The sequence below is a fragment of the Medicago sativa genome, chromosome 1 (assembly GCF_051527215.1).
Source record: "Medicago sativa cultivar Bolivia chromosome 1, Bolivia_mono, whole genome shotgun sequence".
NCBI lineage: Eukaryota > Viridiplantae > Streptophyta > Magnoliopsida > Fabales > Fabaceae > Medicago > Medicago sativa.
Window position 1 is genome coordinate 16,467,393 of NC_140749.1, and position 15,721 is coordinate 16,483,113.

At 30.5% G+C, this 15,721-nt stretch overlaps 2 long non-coding RNA genes across 2 annotated transcripts; both read left to right on the top strand.

Annotated features, from left to right (window-relative positions):
- Positions 1-672: 672 nt before the first annotated feature.
- On the top strand, positions 673-1,784 carry LOC146953115 (uncharacterized). Its single transcript, XR_015027011.1, has 3 exons — positions 673-757; positions 876-1,080; positions 1,284-1,784. It is a non-coding gene; the product is annotated as an uncharacterized LOC146953115 (long non-coding RNA).
- A 12,842-nt stretch (positions 1,785-14,626) lies between these two features.
- LOC146953116 (uncharacterized) lies at positions 14,627-15,420 on the top strand. The gene is made up of 3 exons (XR_015008043.1): positions 14,627-14,733; positions 14,852-15,056; positions 15,260-15,420. It is a non-coding gene; the product is annotated as an uncharacterized LOC146953116 (long non-coding RNA).
- Positions 15,421-15,721: the final 301 nt, after the last annotated feature.

A 15,721-nucleotide genomic window follows, 5' to 3' on the forward strand; every position in this document is an offset into this window, starting at 1 on the left:
AATTAATCTCCATAAAATAGAACTCAACTTTGTTTAAGAGGTTCAAATATCTTACTATCAGTACCAATTCATTGTTGCTGGTGGTAATTTATTTATTTTGTCTATAATTGATAGGTCACGAAGGATGTCTTGAGATCGTCCAGATTTAATTCAAAGTAACCACAAATGTAAGAGAGACATCACAGTTTAACCCAAAAAGATTAATGTAATGTGTTTATAAGTCGTCTTGTTTATGAATTGTTCAACCTCCATTTTTTATATATATAGTAGTATAGAAATTAAAAAATGTCATGAAATAAATAAATAAAATAAAACACCAATTAATTCCCATAAAAAAAACCAATTAAAAATGGCCACTCACTTAATTTTCTAGATTCCAAAAATATAATTTTTCAGATATATTAAATAATGTAAAATTAATAAATTTCAAAATTAAATAAATAAAATAAGCGCCAATTAAAAATGACGGTCTTTTGACCAAAAAAATATGGCAACCTTTTGACCAAAATTAATTAAAAATGGAGACCTTTTGACGGAAAAAAAAGTTGACCAAAATTAATTAAAAGGCAACCTTTTGACCAAAATTAATTAAAAAAAATTTGACCCTAATTTTGTTCATTCAGTCCTCAATTTTTGCTATATATACACACACACACTGCTCCTCCTCAGCATCACCAATTTTTCAAAATATGTTGGCAGGAGCAGCTCCTTAACAATTTTTTCGCAAAATTTCAATGCAGCCAAATGGATGTTGCAGGTATATATCTTTTCAATTATAATTCCACACTTTCATTCATTCATTTGTTTGCTGCGTTTATCGATTTTATTTCTTTTAATCTATATTGATTCTAGATCTATAATCTCTTCACCTGCAGGGAACACTTTGATGGGCAGCGTGTTGAATATGGCTTTTATTTCTTCCTCGTCTTCGTCTACTACGTGTTTTATGTGGTCGATCACAACTTATATATTTTTTAATATTTTAACAAATGTAATTTCTTTGATTAACAACTCAAAATTGCACTGGTTATATTAACCCCTACCGTTTTCAAGTACAAAGAGAAGCTGATATGCGCTTTTGTAAGTGTGCATATGAATCTCCTTTGGCATTGTTTATATTATTTATTTAATTGAAATTGCAAATATTAGTTAATGGTTGTTTTTGGGACTCTATTATTGAACAAGAAAATATTAAAGTGTTTGTACGTATATAGATTTATTGTTACTTTGAAATCTCTAGTCTTATTTATTTATTTGTTTTGTTTTGTTTTGTTTTGTGCAAGCTTTGTTTTCTTGATGATGGGAAGTACTTCAAGCATAAAAATGAAAACAACACCATCAATTCTTGAAGGGGACCAAGTGCAGTACTATGATTGGAAAAACCAATAATCGATCGATTTTGCAATGGAGGCATCATAGGAAGCCCATGATACTACTATGCCAATCATAGCAAATGAGCAGAATATGGAGAAATAAACGGAATAATCGACAACTTTCAAATTCCTATTTGAACTGCTTGGACGAACAAAAACGCCGCACCATGTTCACATATGCTCCGAAACTTACGTTGTTTGTTTAGTTTGTTGAAAAGGAAAATGAGAGAATTTATCAACTGTAATAATTGTCCTTCCATATATAGCCGTTTTCGTTATCTGTACAAAAATAGAAAATTACAATATGATTTTATGATTAAAAAAATTGTTATCATATTGTAACTTTCTATACATTCATAGAATTGGTTTTAATTATTTATTTGGTTTAAATGTATTTTAAGCATCATAAAACTATGACTTTTTAGTTTTAGTCACATTAACTTTATTTCGTTTTAGTTTTTATGGAGAATAACAAATACTACTACAATTATATAAAATTCTGTAACCAAAAAAATAAAAAATAAAATTCATGCAGAATCAACTTTATTTTGTTTTAGTTTCTATGTAGTATGCATTTTTAGTCCCAGTTAGCCATAGGGATCAAAATTAACTAAAATTCATGTAGAATCAACTTGAAAAATTGTGAATTTTACAGGAACTAAGTCATGTTTTGAATACCATAAAACTTATTTTATGAGATTAAATACTTACACAAACATTTGAATGAAAGAATTGAAATAATAGCCTATGATGTGTCCATTTTTAGTTTATTTTCATAAGTTGTTCGAAGTACCTTATTGAAATAGCTTATATACACTACAACTTCTCTTTAAAATAAACATATACCCAAAATAAATGAAGAAGTGATAACTTCACGAAGATCCTTAGGATTATCCTTAACTCGAAAGACAACGTTGGATGGGTACTAGAGAAACCCCTATGACACTTAATACAAAAGCATCTGGTCATCAATCCAACCCGTTTCTCTTCTATGGTTCAATCTTTATCTCGATTTCTATGTACTTTAATCTATTAAAACCTGAGTACACAATAGTAGAGGTCATATCATGGAGCAAGTACACAATGCATGTTATAAAGATAAAGCATACATAGTGATGACAAGTCATCTTACGTTATTCATAGTATGTTTTTCAATCATTTGCAGTTAGTTTTAATCCATACTAGAGGAGTATTAGAACAATTGTCTATGCTTTTCGAGGCATTTGTAATATTTTCTAATTGAGTCGTGTAATTTTAGTTTTTCCCGAAACATAGTGATGGACGAATTGGCAAGTGCACAAATTGTAACAGGTAATAAAGTAGTAAATTTATCGTTTTTCACAGGGATTGTCGTTCAACTTAGCAATTAGTGAAACTTATTTCAAAGGGTAAAATTAAAAGAGAATTGAATAGAGTAGCAGGGTTTAATTGCCCTACCCAATGCAAGATTAGATTTGTGATTATAATTATTAACGGCAATTTGGGAATCCTTGATTCCCTCTCCGACACTGTTGGAATTAACTTAAAAAAGAATCAGTTATGTGGTGTCTACTAATGATTTGTTGAAACTAAGGGATTAAACTCCATTAGAATCTTCTCAGAACAACGTATTTCCCATGTTAAGTTGTTAACTGTAACGCCCCGGATTTTTAATCCAAAATATTACATAAAAATATCCATTCTTTATATCTATAAGAAAACTATTAAAAATAGACTAATAGACAATTATCCTTTAAAATTGATTATTTCATAACCAAAGAAATCTACATCTACTTTTTCTAATTAATTGACTAGTAAAAATAATAAACTTCAAAAATAGTTTAAATCACAACTACAGTTCAATAAAACTCATTTCACTCTTTTTCTTTGAAAACCCCAAATTTTCCCGTACGTGATTTATCACACATCAATCTTCATATTTAATCTTTCATGCCACAACGTTATATTAATGTAAGGGTCATTTTCCTTATCCAAATTGGTTCATTTTCAAAGCACAAGAATAATGCCACAAAGTAGATAGCATCAAAATTTCTCGATCAAAAAGAAGATCTCAATTGGGTACATAACATTTACTGGTTTCATAATTTCTGTAATTAATTAAATCTAGAAATCTATTGGTATTGTATTTGAGTTCAAATGAAATTGAAATTCATGGTGGTGATATTTATAAGGAAGACTACTTACAGGTTCACAGGTTCCCGACGCTCTTCACCGAAGTAAATTAAGGAAGGCGGCGAAAAGTTGTTTTGCATAGTTTTTTTTTTTGTTCATAATTTTGCAGAGTTTTAATATACAAAAAATGAAGGGAAAAATTTAAATGTTACACAATCAGCTTAAACAGTAGGTAAGTCGGTAACAAATTTTAAATAAACGGTTATGTGGATCAATGGAAGAGCGTGTGTGAAAGTGTAAGTTGATGAGTTATTCTTTTGCCCTTTCAAAGAAAAAAATTATTCTTTTGGATTCTTTCGTTCTATAGCTTCTCTTCTCTGAATTTCAATCTCACTCAAAATTTATTCCTAGAATATATGTCAGCATGCTCAATAGAGATGAAAGTTGGAACTAATGAAAGCAATGTAAAAAGCCAAGAATACAGGGGGGGGGGGGGGGGGGGGGGGGGGAAAGTTGGATCAATTTTGTACTCTAATTTTCAGTTAAAAAAATTGTTTATGTTGATGCTCATTATTGGTGCACATACGTTTTTAGTCATCTATTTCATTTTATTTTTATTCTGTTTTATTAGGGTCATCTCCATACCCAATTAATTTTGTAAGCAAACAAGAAAAAACTAAATACATCTTTAACAATTAATAACAAGGAAGAGATAGATGGGAAGTTACAACATTTGGTGGTCGTGGCCGTTAAAAAGTGGAGCAATGCTATTTATCAAGAAAAAAAACATCAAGAATTCTTCAAGAATAAAGAGTAGCCAATCACAATGCACTATTTGCCACAATTCAAGGAGGTGTGGCTAAAAAATAGGAAGTGGACAAATAAATCATGCAATTAAAACTTGCCACATGTGTCTTGAAAAATTCTTGATGCTATTTTTCTAGATAAATAGCATTTTCCTAAAAAGTGGCCCAAAGTCATTGAAAAAATCAATTCTAAAAATGATCCATTTTTAAGTTAATTCATTTCGGATAGTAAAAAAAATATGAGATATTATTTTTTATGAATATATACAATTTCGTTTTATTGTGTATCAAATTATTCCGGCTCATACGACCTGTGCGGCGCACGGGTCGGCGTTCTAGTTTTAATTATTTTTACTTCTCTTTTCAAACGATTAGAATTTCTACCACTATTTCATAACACGATCCTAGTACTTAGTATGAACATATATGGGGAAAAAACCCTAACCTTTGACGTATCCCTCTAAAAAACTGTCTCTTAAGTGTCAAATTTGTAGCTGCTCTAGCGACTTCATTTGAGTGATCCAACCGTTGAAAATGAGGTATCTCATGTTGTGAATGTAACGACCAGATTTTCAGGATATCATTTATTTAATTGTTTTATCATTTATTTAATTGTTTTATTATGTATTTAATTGTTTTATTATGTATTTAATTGTTTGATGTGTTTGAATGTTGGGTAATTGGATTTTATTATAGATAGACGAATTAAGGGTATTTTAGTAATTTGGAATTGAAGAAGTATTTATTGAGGTTAGTAGTAACTTGGTGGAATTACTAGTATAGAGGTATATGGTGAGAATTATGCTCTTCTCCCATCACGTTTTGCTCGCTCCCAACCAAATTTCCTAAAATACCCCTGCGTGAGTTAACTCACGAATGTGTTATACTCAGCATGAGCTAACTCACGTAGCGTGAGTTACCTCAAGCGGGTGTTTTTTCATGTTTAACACCTACGTGAGTTAACTCAAGCAAGTGTTTTTCATGTTTAACTCCTGCGTGAGTTAACTCAAGCTGGTGTTATACCCAGCGTGAGTTAACTCAAGCAGCGTGAGTTAACTTACGCAGGGGTATTTTGGGAAGTTTGGTTGGGAGTGAGCAAAACATGATGGGAGAATAGCAGAATTCATATGGTAATAAGGGAGAATTAAGTGAATTAGATTGAGTAGTATTATTTGTTAGTAAGAATAAGACTAAGCCCAATAAGAATAAGTGAACTAAGCCCAATTTGTCAGAGTATATAAGACTAGTAGTAATCACAAACTAGGGTTATGAAATCATATGTCAAGTTTACAAATTGGAGGCTAGAGAGAGAATAGAGAAAGAAAGAGAACAAATAAGAGCTCAAGGGGAGAACAGGAGGAAAGCTTAAGAGAATCAATGTAGAGGGGAAGAATGGAGCTAGGAAAGCTTAGATTTTGGAATTACAAGGTATGGGTGTGAGATTTACTATTCTATAGGAATGAGTGATCATATGGGTACGATATTGGTCGTTGTGATTATTGTGATTTCATGAAATATTGACTAATTAAGTCAATTTTCGTGCTCCATTAATTATGCTTATTTTGGGTATGAGAAAAATGTTAGAAATTTGTGGTTGTTGCGTGAGAACCTAGGGTTGATGTTAATAAGTTGATATGCTTGAATTTTTAGCTTAATTTTATAGAATTCATTAAGTTGTTGGTGAATGATGTGGAAACTATGTTTAATCCTCTTGCTAGGTTATTGGGTAAGTGAAAGTAGTGAAATTATGCTGCTGGAATATGTTTAAGGCATGTTTGGTTTAGTTAAGTTGTTATTGTTGAGGTTTTGTTGAATCAAGTGAAAACCATGATTAATTGAATATAAGTTGTTTTGTGTTGTTGTAAAAGGGGCCAAAATGGTGTATTTGAGCCTTGGGAAATAATTTTAAGAACCTTGGGTGTATGAGGGTTTCAAATAAGCACTTTTGGGGTGATTTTGAAGATAATCCGAGGCCAAAAACACCATTTAAGCAATTTTCGCAGCGCTGGCGCTGCAACTGGGGCCATAGGAGCCCAGTTACAGAGAGCTAGCACTTGGAATGGCTATGTCTAGCGCCAGGAGCCCTGCTCAGAGCAAGGGATTCCTTGCTTTGTGTTCTGGTTGCTTGGGGGATGGTGTGGCTAGATTCTATGTGATGCTTTGACGATGTTTAATTGTTGTTTTGATGAATCAATGGATGATATGCAATGCTTACTTGAGAATGGACTGATTATGATGATTTTGAGACGAAATTGAATGAAACTTAAAGCATAAAAATGGACTAGAATGAAGTAGGGGTTTTACCAAGTGAAATGATGTTGTTATGCTTGTACTACTGTGATTATAAACATAGAAATAACATGTAAGGATGTATGTGAACATGTAACTTGGTTTTGGTGAAATATTTGAAAATAGATGAACTTTTGAAAATAGACGGACTTTGTGAGTCTACAAGAAAAATAGAAAAAAAAAAATCAAGAGCCAAAAAAATCAAAAAATTTGGTATCTAAAAATGTATCTATCTTGAAAATGAAAAGATAAATAGTTATATTTAATACTAATCTTGTTTAATTCAAGGAAGGAAGGTTGGTAATACTTAAGGGTTTAGTAGGAATCCTTAGGTTGAAAATCTAACTCCTAATTCTTTAATTAATCGAATTTTCCAAATATATCCCACCTTACCATAAGCCACGTTACAACCCTTAAAGACTTCAAAGTATGTATATAGTATGATCTTAATTGTCTGTTTAGAATTGTTTTAAATTTATAGCAATGTGACAACAGTGAAGGTGAGAAAAACACAAGAAGGGCGAGTTAATTTGTGTTGGTTTTTTTCAAATTCTTCTAAGTGTTTTAGAACTGGTAAGAGTCTGATAGCAGCCGAGTAAAACAAACACACACACACAGAGAGAGAGAGAGAGAGAGAGAGAGAGAGAGAGAGAGAGAGAGAGAGCAGACACAACAATTTAATTGTTCCTCCTACAATCCAAGAGTAGTCCAATCCCCTGATTTTCACTATAATCATCGTTGATAACAAATGCTCAACGACACAACCAAGAGAATGCTCAAGGGCACGTACTCTGTGATGCTTTCTGTAGATTTTCTTTTGAGCCTCAGTCAGACTCTCCCTGTCTACCACCATTCCTTCTGCATCAACAACAAAAGAACACCATCTTCAATGATGTCCCACATCTCATGATCAACTCTTATGATATGCCAATACATCTTGCTCTTCCACCATGAAAACTGAGTAGCATCTTCATTAAAAGATGGAGGTATCATAGAGTAGTTATTTTTATCATAAGTGGAAGTATTGTAATCATTGTTGATAATAGAGTTATTCCTACCAGAAGCAACATTGTTGCCTTCATCAATAACAAATATTAAAAGTGTTTGTAAGTATATAAATTTATTGTTACTTTGAAATCTCTAGTCTTATTTATTTATTTGTTTTGTTTTGTTTTCTTGATTATGGGAAGTACTTCAAGCATAACAATGGAAACAACGCCATCAATTCTTTAAGGGGTCCAAATGCAATACTATGATTGGAAAAACCAATAATCTGTCAAATTTGCAATGGAGGCATCATAGCAATTGCTGTGACGTGAAAGTTTGTATATGGAACTTTGAGATGCACGTTCAAAGTGATCATATGCAACCATAGAAACATATTTGAGTGATCAGGATGCAATCCATGATACTACTAAGACAATCATAGCAAGCGAGCAGAATATGGAGAAATAAATGGAATAATCGACAACTTTCAAATTCCTATTTGAACTTCCTGGAGGAACAAAAATGCCGCACCATTTTCACATATGCTCCCAAACTTGACCTTGTTTGTTTATTTTGTTGAAAAGGAAAATGAGAAGGAGAATTTATCAACTGTAATAATTGTCTTTAACAGTTTTCGTTATCTGTAAAAAAAAAAAAATTACAATATGATTTCATGATTAAAAAAATTGTTATTGTATTGTACCTTTCTATACATTCATAGAATTGGTTTTAATTATTTATTTGGTTTAAATGTATTTTAAGCATCATAAAACTATGACTTTTTAGTTTTATTCACATTAACTTTGTTTCGTTTTAGTTTCTATGAAGAATAAAAAATACTACTACAATTAAATAAAATTCATGTATAATCAACTTTATTTCGTTTTAGTTTCTATGTAGTATGTATTTTTAGCCCCAGTTAGTCATAGGGAACAAAATTAACTAAAATTCATGTAGAATCAACTTGAAAAATTGTGAATTTTATAGGGATTACAAACATGTTGAAGTCATGTTTTGAATACCATAAAACTTATTTTATGAGATTAAACACTTACACAAACATTTGAATGAAAGAATTGAAATAATAGCCTATGATGTGTTTTAATTTATTTTCATAAGTTGTTCGAAGTACCTTATTGAAATAGCTTATATTTGTAGAGTTTGCTTTTTTCTTTTTTTATTGTCTATACACACAAACAAACTTCATATAATAAATATAAAGATATATTTCGGAATAGGTGCACTCATTGAGATGTGAATTGTGGGTTTGTTATTTTTTCATGGGTTTTTTAATTATGTAACTGTATAATCAGCAATCCTAGCATTATGGGTAAATTATGGGTAATTTGGAGGAGGAGGAGGAGCTAGCATTATGGGTAAATTATGGGTAATTTGGAGGAGGAGGAGGAGGAGGAGGAGGAGGAGGAGGAGGAGAAGAAGAAGAAGAAGAAGAAGAAGAGGAAGAGGAAGAAGAGGAAGAAGAAGAAGAGGGAAGAGGAAGAAGAGGAAGAAGAAGAAGAAGAGAAGAAGAAGGAAGAAGAAGAAGAAGAAGAAGAAGAAGAAGAAGAAGAAGAGAAGAAAGAAGAAGAAGAAGAAGAAGAAGAAGAGAAGAAGAAGAAGAAGAAGAAGAAGAAGAAGAAGAAGAAGAGAAGAAGAAGAAGAAGAAGAAGAAGAAGAAGAAGAAGAAGAAGAAGAAGAAGAAGAAGAAGAAGAAGAAGAAGAAGAAGAAGAAGAAGAAGAAGAAGAAGAAGAAGAAGAAGAAGAGAAGAAGGAAGAAGAAGAAGAAGAAGAAGAAGAAGAAGAAGAAGAAGAAGAAGAAGAAGAAGAAGAAGAAGAAGAAGAAGAAGAAGGAAGAAGAAGAAGAAGAAGAAGAAGAAGAAGAAAGAAGAAGAAGAAGAAGAAGAAGAAGAAGAAGAAGGAAGAAGAAGAAAAGAAGAAGAAGAAGAAGAAGAAGAAGAAGAAGAAGAAGAAGAAGGAAGAAGAAGAAGAAGAAGAAGAAGAAGAAGAAGAAGAAGAAGAGAAGAAGAAGAAGAAGAAGAAGAAGAAGAAGAAGAAGAAGAAGAAAGAAGAAGAAGAAGAAGAAGAAGAAGAAGAAGAAGAAGAAGAAGAAGAAGAAGAAGAAGAAGAAGAAGAAGAAGAAGAAGAAGAAGAAGAAGAAGAAGAAGAAGAAGAAGAAGAAGAAGAAGAAGAAGAAGAAGAAGAAGAAGAAGAAGAAGAAGAAGAAGAAGAAGAAGAAGAAGAGAAAGATGTTTCTATTCGCTAAGAAACATGTTTATATAAGAAAATGGGGAAGATATTATGGTTATTTTTGTAATGTACCTGCCACTTCGGTAATTAAAGTCAAAACCACGTTTTCTCTGCCGCTGAAGCTAGGAATACCAGCTTTGGCAGAACTGACATTTTGAGCCCTAAACTGCGTTTCTTGGAATCAGTTTTCATTCATCCAAACAAGACAAAAATATGGGGAAACCGCGTTTGGGAAAGCAAACACACGTTTGGGTGAAAAAACGTGTGGCCAAACACACACATACTAGATGACTAAAGAGACTTACACAGGATGTGGTCCTAAAAAAGGTGAATGGATAGAGCTTAAACAAAAGAAAGTTCGTTGAAAAATGAGCTTCTATAGCCAGGGTGATTTGTAAAAAACCTGACTTTGGTGGGACCCACGTCAAAACAAAAATAATACAAAATTGAGATTTTATAGTATTACATCATCTTTTTGAAAGATCAATTTGCTATATATCATGTTAATGTTTTTTGTTTTAACTAATTTACAGGATCTTTGCATGCCTTCAATGCTCCATTGTCCTTAAAAACAAAATCTTGATTAACATAGGTTGCAGGTAATAAACACGGTTAGCCTTGAACATGTTAGTATAGACGACTATTCACTACCACATGCACAAAAACACCATAAAACCATTTGCTTTAGAAATAATAATACATATAACTCTAAATGAAGGGGAGGGATCCTTAATCCTTAATATATTAAGGGAAAATAATATGTTAAAATAACTTGTTATTTCATTTTCCCACCTAATTAGTCCTTCAAATGACGTACTCTTTTGCCTATTTTCTTCTAGCATACAAAAATTGTTCCACCCTTTCTCGGTATGAAAAACCTTGTATAAAAAATAAATTGTGTTTTATTGCGTTTTATTGCAATATCTTTTCTTTTAACTTTACCCTTAAATTATACACAAAATATTTCGCTGATAATTTTTTTTTAAATATAACTAACGTATTTTATCCCATCCCACTTTATTTTATTTACAACATCAATCTATCCTAAATTTATATAGTAGTATTAAAAATAGTGTTGATCACTGTTTCTGCGTAATTGGTATTTTATCAGTTTTCATTCATATGAAAATTATTTCCTTTTGAGAAAAATCATATGAAAATTATTTCATATAATTTTTAATATATCTATTCTAATCGGGTAAGATTTTAGTTTGCCGTTGGCCCTCATTGTTTAAATGTTTTGGCCCCACCTCTTGTATATAAATATAGATCTTATATATTAAGTATACTTGATAAGTATAGAGGATATAATAAATTCATAATTAACTAACACAATTAATAATATTTATTAAAAATCAAATGGAAAAAAATCTAATATTAATAAGTATTTTATTAAAGATAAGGAATGTATAGGGAAATATTTATATATTTAGAGGGACACAAGTTTTTTAATAATAATATACATTAATAGTTAGAGAGTGATGGTTTAAGATACTCGTGCATCGTAAAAGTATCGTTCATTTTACGTATTTGTGCAAAAAGAAGAAACAAATGAACATAAGAAAACACAAAATAATATACTAAGATAAACGAGTAGAAAAATAAAAACGAGTGTTGTTGATACTCCTCATCAAACTTTAGAGTGGTAACTAGTGTAATTTATAATTTATCCATAAAATAATACAACAATTGAAAATTTTATGTGATTATTTGATTGATCATAGATACATAATATATAAATAAAATAAGGGTTACAATTTACAATTGTTTTTTTTAACATATATAATATTCATTCTCACAATACACATATGACTCAAATAGTCATACTTAACATGAACAATGAGAGATATATGTATTCTTTACCAAATATATTTTCTGTTCATGCATGTAGTTGTTGGTGTTATTTGTGATTGAAGTACATGATTGACTCCAAGTGTCATGTTTAATTCATGAGAATGAGATAAAATTAATTGTGTGTGATTTATTTGATATTCAAAAGTTATTTTTTAATTTAAAAATAACGATACATCAACTGCTTTGTATTTTCCTTAATAAATAAATAAAGTATGCATTTGATTAAAAAAAAAGTCCCACAATACAATGTATCCACATCTAATGCTCAACACTACTTCGAATGAAGTTGGATCCATTAGAGAAAATATGTGAAAAGCCAAAAACAAACTTTGCTCATTGATTTATATATCATTTTACTTTTTTTTTGTTATAATATATCATTTTATTAAATAATTTTTTAGCAAAATTATTAATTAATTTTTGTAAAAGAAAGCATAGCTAATATACAAAATAAATAACATGTTTTCATGTCAACGTCCTAATGTCCTTTCACCATCTAATGTTAGGGTCGTTCCTATAAAACTTGAGGCTCAGTTCTCATAAAAAAATTGGCCCCTAATAAAATAAAATTAATTTTTTTTTCAAAGAATAATCTCTTATTTAATTGAAAATAACATTCGTAAACATGTGAAATAATCATGCAACTACACAAGAAATATTCATATTCTAATCAAAAATATAAAAATACAACTTCAAACAAATATATTTATCAATATTTTAGGTTGTTATTTTCCTTAGTTAGTACAAAGGCAAAAAGTTTATAATATTTTTTTTAGAAAATAATATAATGTTTGCGGCCAAATATCACTTTTGCTCCTTTTAGTTTGACATAATTTCCAAGTTAGGTCCTTTTGAGAAATAAAGTATTGTCATATAGGATAATCTCCTTTGTTTTGCGATACCCTAAAAAAACAAAAATAAAAAGAGTTCACTGAATACCCTACAAACAAAAAAAAAAAAAAACAGAGAGATGAAAAGAGAAACAAACGAAGTTGTACATGCCTCGGAGAAGAGAAAATGATGAGTTGAAGAAGCGGAACATTTGGAAAGAAATAAGATATATGATGAAATAGTTGAAGTTAGATAAGAGAGTGGATGTAGTATATGTAATGCATGAAGGATGAGGTTTAAAAAAAATTGATTTGACTCGAAAATACAACATAATTGGTGTAGTTAGTATAACTTAGTTTCAACGAGAGTTAGTTTGAATTAATGGGGTAATGTAGCCGATTGATTGTGGAAGAGAATAGAGATTTACTCCATGTACCGAGTAAATTAATTTGATTCAAATAGGGACTTAATTTTGGTATATTTAGTTATTTATTTTTTGTTACCATATTATAGATATAAAGTTTTCATGGTAGAGCTTATTAATCTCGTTTTCCTTTCTCTCTTGTGAGCCGTCACAAAAAACCCTAGTTTCTTCTCCTTCATCCACCAAAGAGGGGTGATTTTGGGTCAATTTTTAACCCAAAATCACCTCTCTAACTCGTTTTTCTATTTCCCTTTTATTGAAATAAGTGATTTTCACATCTATTTCGTTTTATTTTGTGATTTCGTCCTCTTCGTGCGACGTTGGTTGTTCGTCGTCTTTGTGCGACACTGTTTGTTTTTCTTGTTTCTCTCAGGTATTTGATCGCTTCAGATTGCAGATCAGCTTCGATCCAGTGCAGATCCAATCAATGACTTTGGCGTCATCCACGTTGCAGATTCGAAAACATGGTTATTCCGTAGATTTAAATATAGTCATATGTGTAGGCATTTGTATTTTGCCGTTTTATGCTATTAACATGGATGTTGTGAGCCTGTTCACAGATTCATCCTTTTTGTTTTTAGCGAATTTGCATTATATCGATGTACTCTTTCAATTTGAATGAATGAATATCTTTTATTTTGTCAAAAAAAAAATGGTAGAGCTTATTAATGATTAATCTCAATAAAATGGAACTCAACTTTATTTAAGGGGTTCTAATATCTTACTATCAGTACCAATTCATTGTTGCTGGTAGTAATTTATTTATTTTTGTCTATAATTGATAGGTCACGAAGAAAGTCTTGAGGATCGTCCACATTTGATTCAAAGCAATCACACATGTAAGAGAGACATCACAATTTATCCCAAAACCTTAATGTAATGTGTTTATAAGTCACATCATTTATAAATTGTTCGACCTTCATTTTTATAAATATATTAGTAAAAAAATAAAAAATTACATGAAATAAATATGTACCGAGTAAATTAATTGAATTCAAATAGACACTTAATTTTGGTAGTATTTCTATTTTTATTTTTTGTTGCCACGTTATAGATATGAAGTTTTCTTGGTAGAGCTTATTAATAATTAATCTCCTTAAAATAAAACTCAACTTTGTTTAAGGGGTTCAAATATATTACTATGAGTACCAATTGTCTATAATTGATAGGTCACGAGGGATGTCTTGAGATCGTCCAGATTTGATTCAAAGTAACCACACATGTAAGAGAGACATCAAAGTTTAACCCAAAAAGATTAATGTAATGTGTTCATAAGTCGTCTCGTTTATAAATGGTTCAACCTCCATTTTTTTATATATAGTAATATAGAACTTAAAAAATTTCATGAAATAAATAAATAAAATAAAACACCAATTAATTCCCATAAAAAAACACCAATTAAAAATGGCCATTCACTTAATTTTCTAGATTCCAAAAATATAATTTTTCAGATATATTAAATAATGTAAAATTAATAAATTTCAAAATTAAATAAATAAAATAAGCGCCAATTAAAAATGACGGTCTTTTGACCAAAAAAATATGGCAACCTTTTGACCAAAATTAATTAAAAATGGAGACCTTTTGACGGAAAAAAAGTTGACCAAAATTAATTAAAAGGCAACCTTTTGACCAAAATTAATTAAAAAAAAGTTGACCCTAATTTTGTTCATTCAGTCCTCAATTTTTGCTATATATACACACACAACTGCTCCTCCTCAGCATCACCAATTTTTCAAAATATGTTGGCAGGAGCAGCTCCTTAACAATTTTTTCGCAAAATTTCAATGCAGCCAAATGGATGTTGCAGGTATATATCTTTTCAATTATAATTCCACACTTTCATTCGTTCATTTGTTTGCTGCGTTTATCGATTTTATTTCTTTTAATCTCTATTGATTCTAGATCTATAATCTCTTCACCTGCAGGGAACACTTTGATGGGCAGCGTGTTGAATATGGCTTTTATTTCTTCCTCGTCTTCGTCTACTACGTGTTTTATGTGGTCGATCACAACTTATATATTTTTTAATATTTTAACAAATGTAATTTCTTTGATTAACAACTCAAAATTGCACTGGTTATATCAACCCCTACCGTTTTCAAGTACAGAGAGAAGCTGATATGCGCTTTTGTAAGTGTGCATCTGAATCTCCTTTGGCATTGTTTATATTATTTATTTAATTGAAATTGCAAATATTAGTTAATGGTTGTTTTTGGGACTCTATCATTGAACAAGAAAATAGTAAAGTGTTTGTACGTATATAGATTTATTGTTACTTTGAAATCTCTAGTCTTATTTATTTATTTGTTTTGTTTTGTTTTGTTTTGTGCAAGCTTTGTTTTCTTGATGATGGGAAGTACTTCAAGCATAAAAATGAAAACAACACCATCAATTCTTGAAGGGGACCAAGTGCAGTACTATGATTGGAAAAACCAATAATCGATCGATTTTGCAATGGAGGCATCATAGGAAGCCCATGATACTACTATGCCAATCATAGCAAATGAGCAGAATATGGAGAAATAAATGGAATAATCGACAACTTTCAAATTCCTATTTGAACTGCTTGGACGAACAAAAACGCCGCACCATGTTCACATATGCTCCGAAACTTACGTTGTTTGTTTAGTTTGTTGAAAAGGAAAATGAGAGAATTTATCAACTGTAATAATTGTCCTTCCATATATAGCCGTTTTCGTTATCTGTACAAAAATAGAAAATTACAATATGATTTTATGATTAAAAAAATTGTTATCGTATTGTAACTTTCTATACATTCATAGAATTGGTTTTAC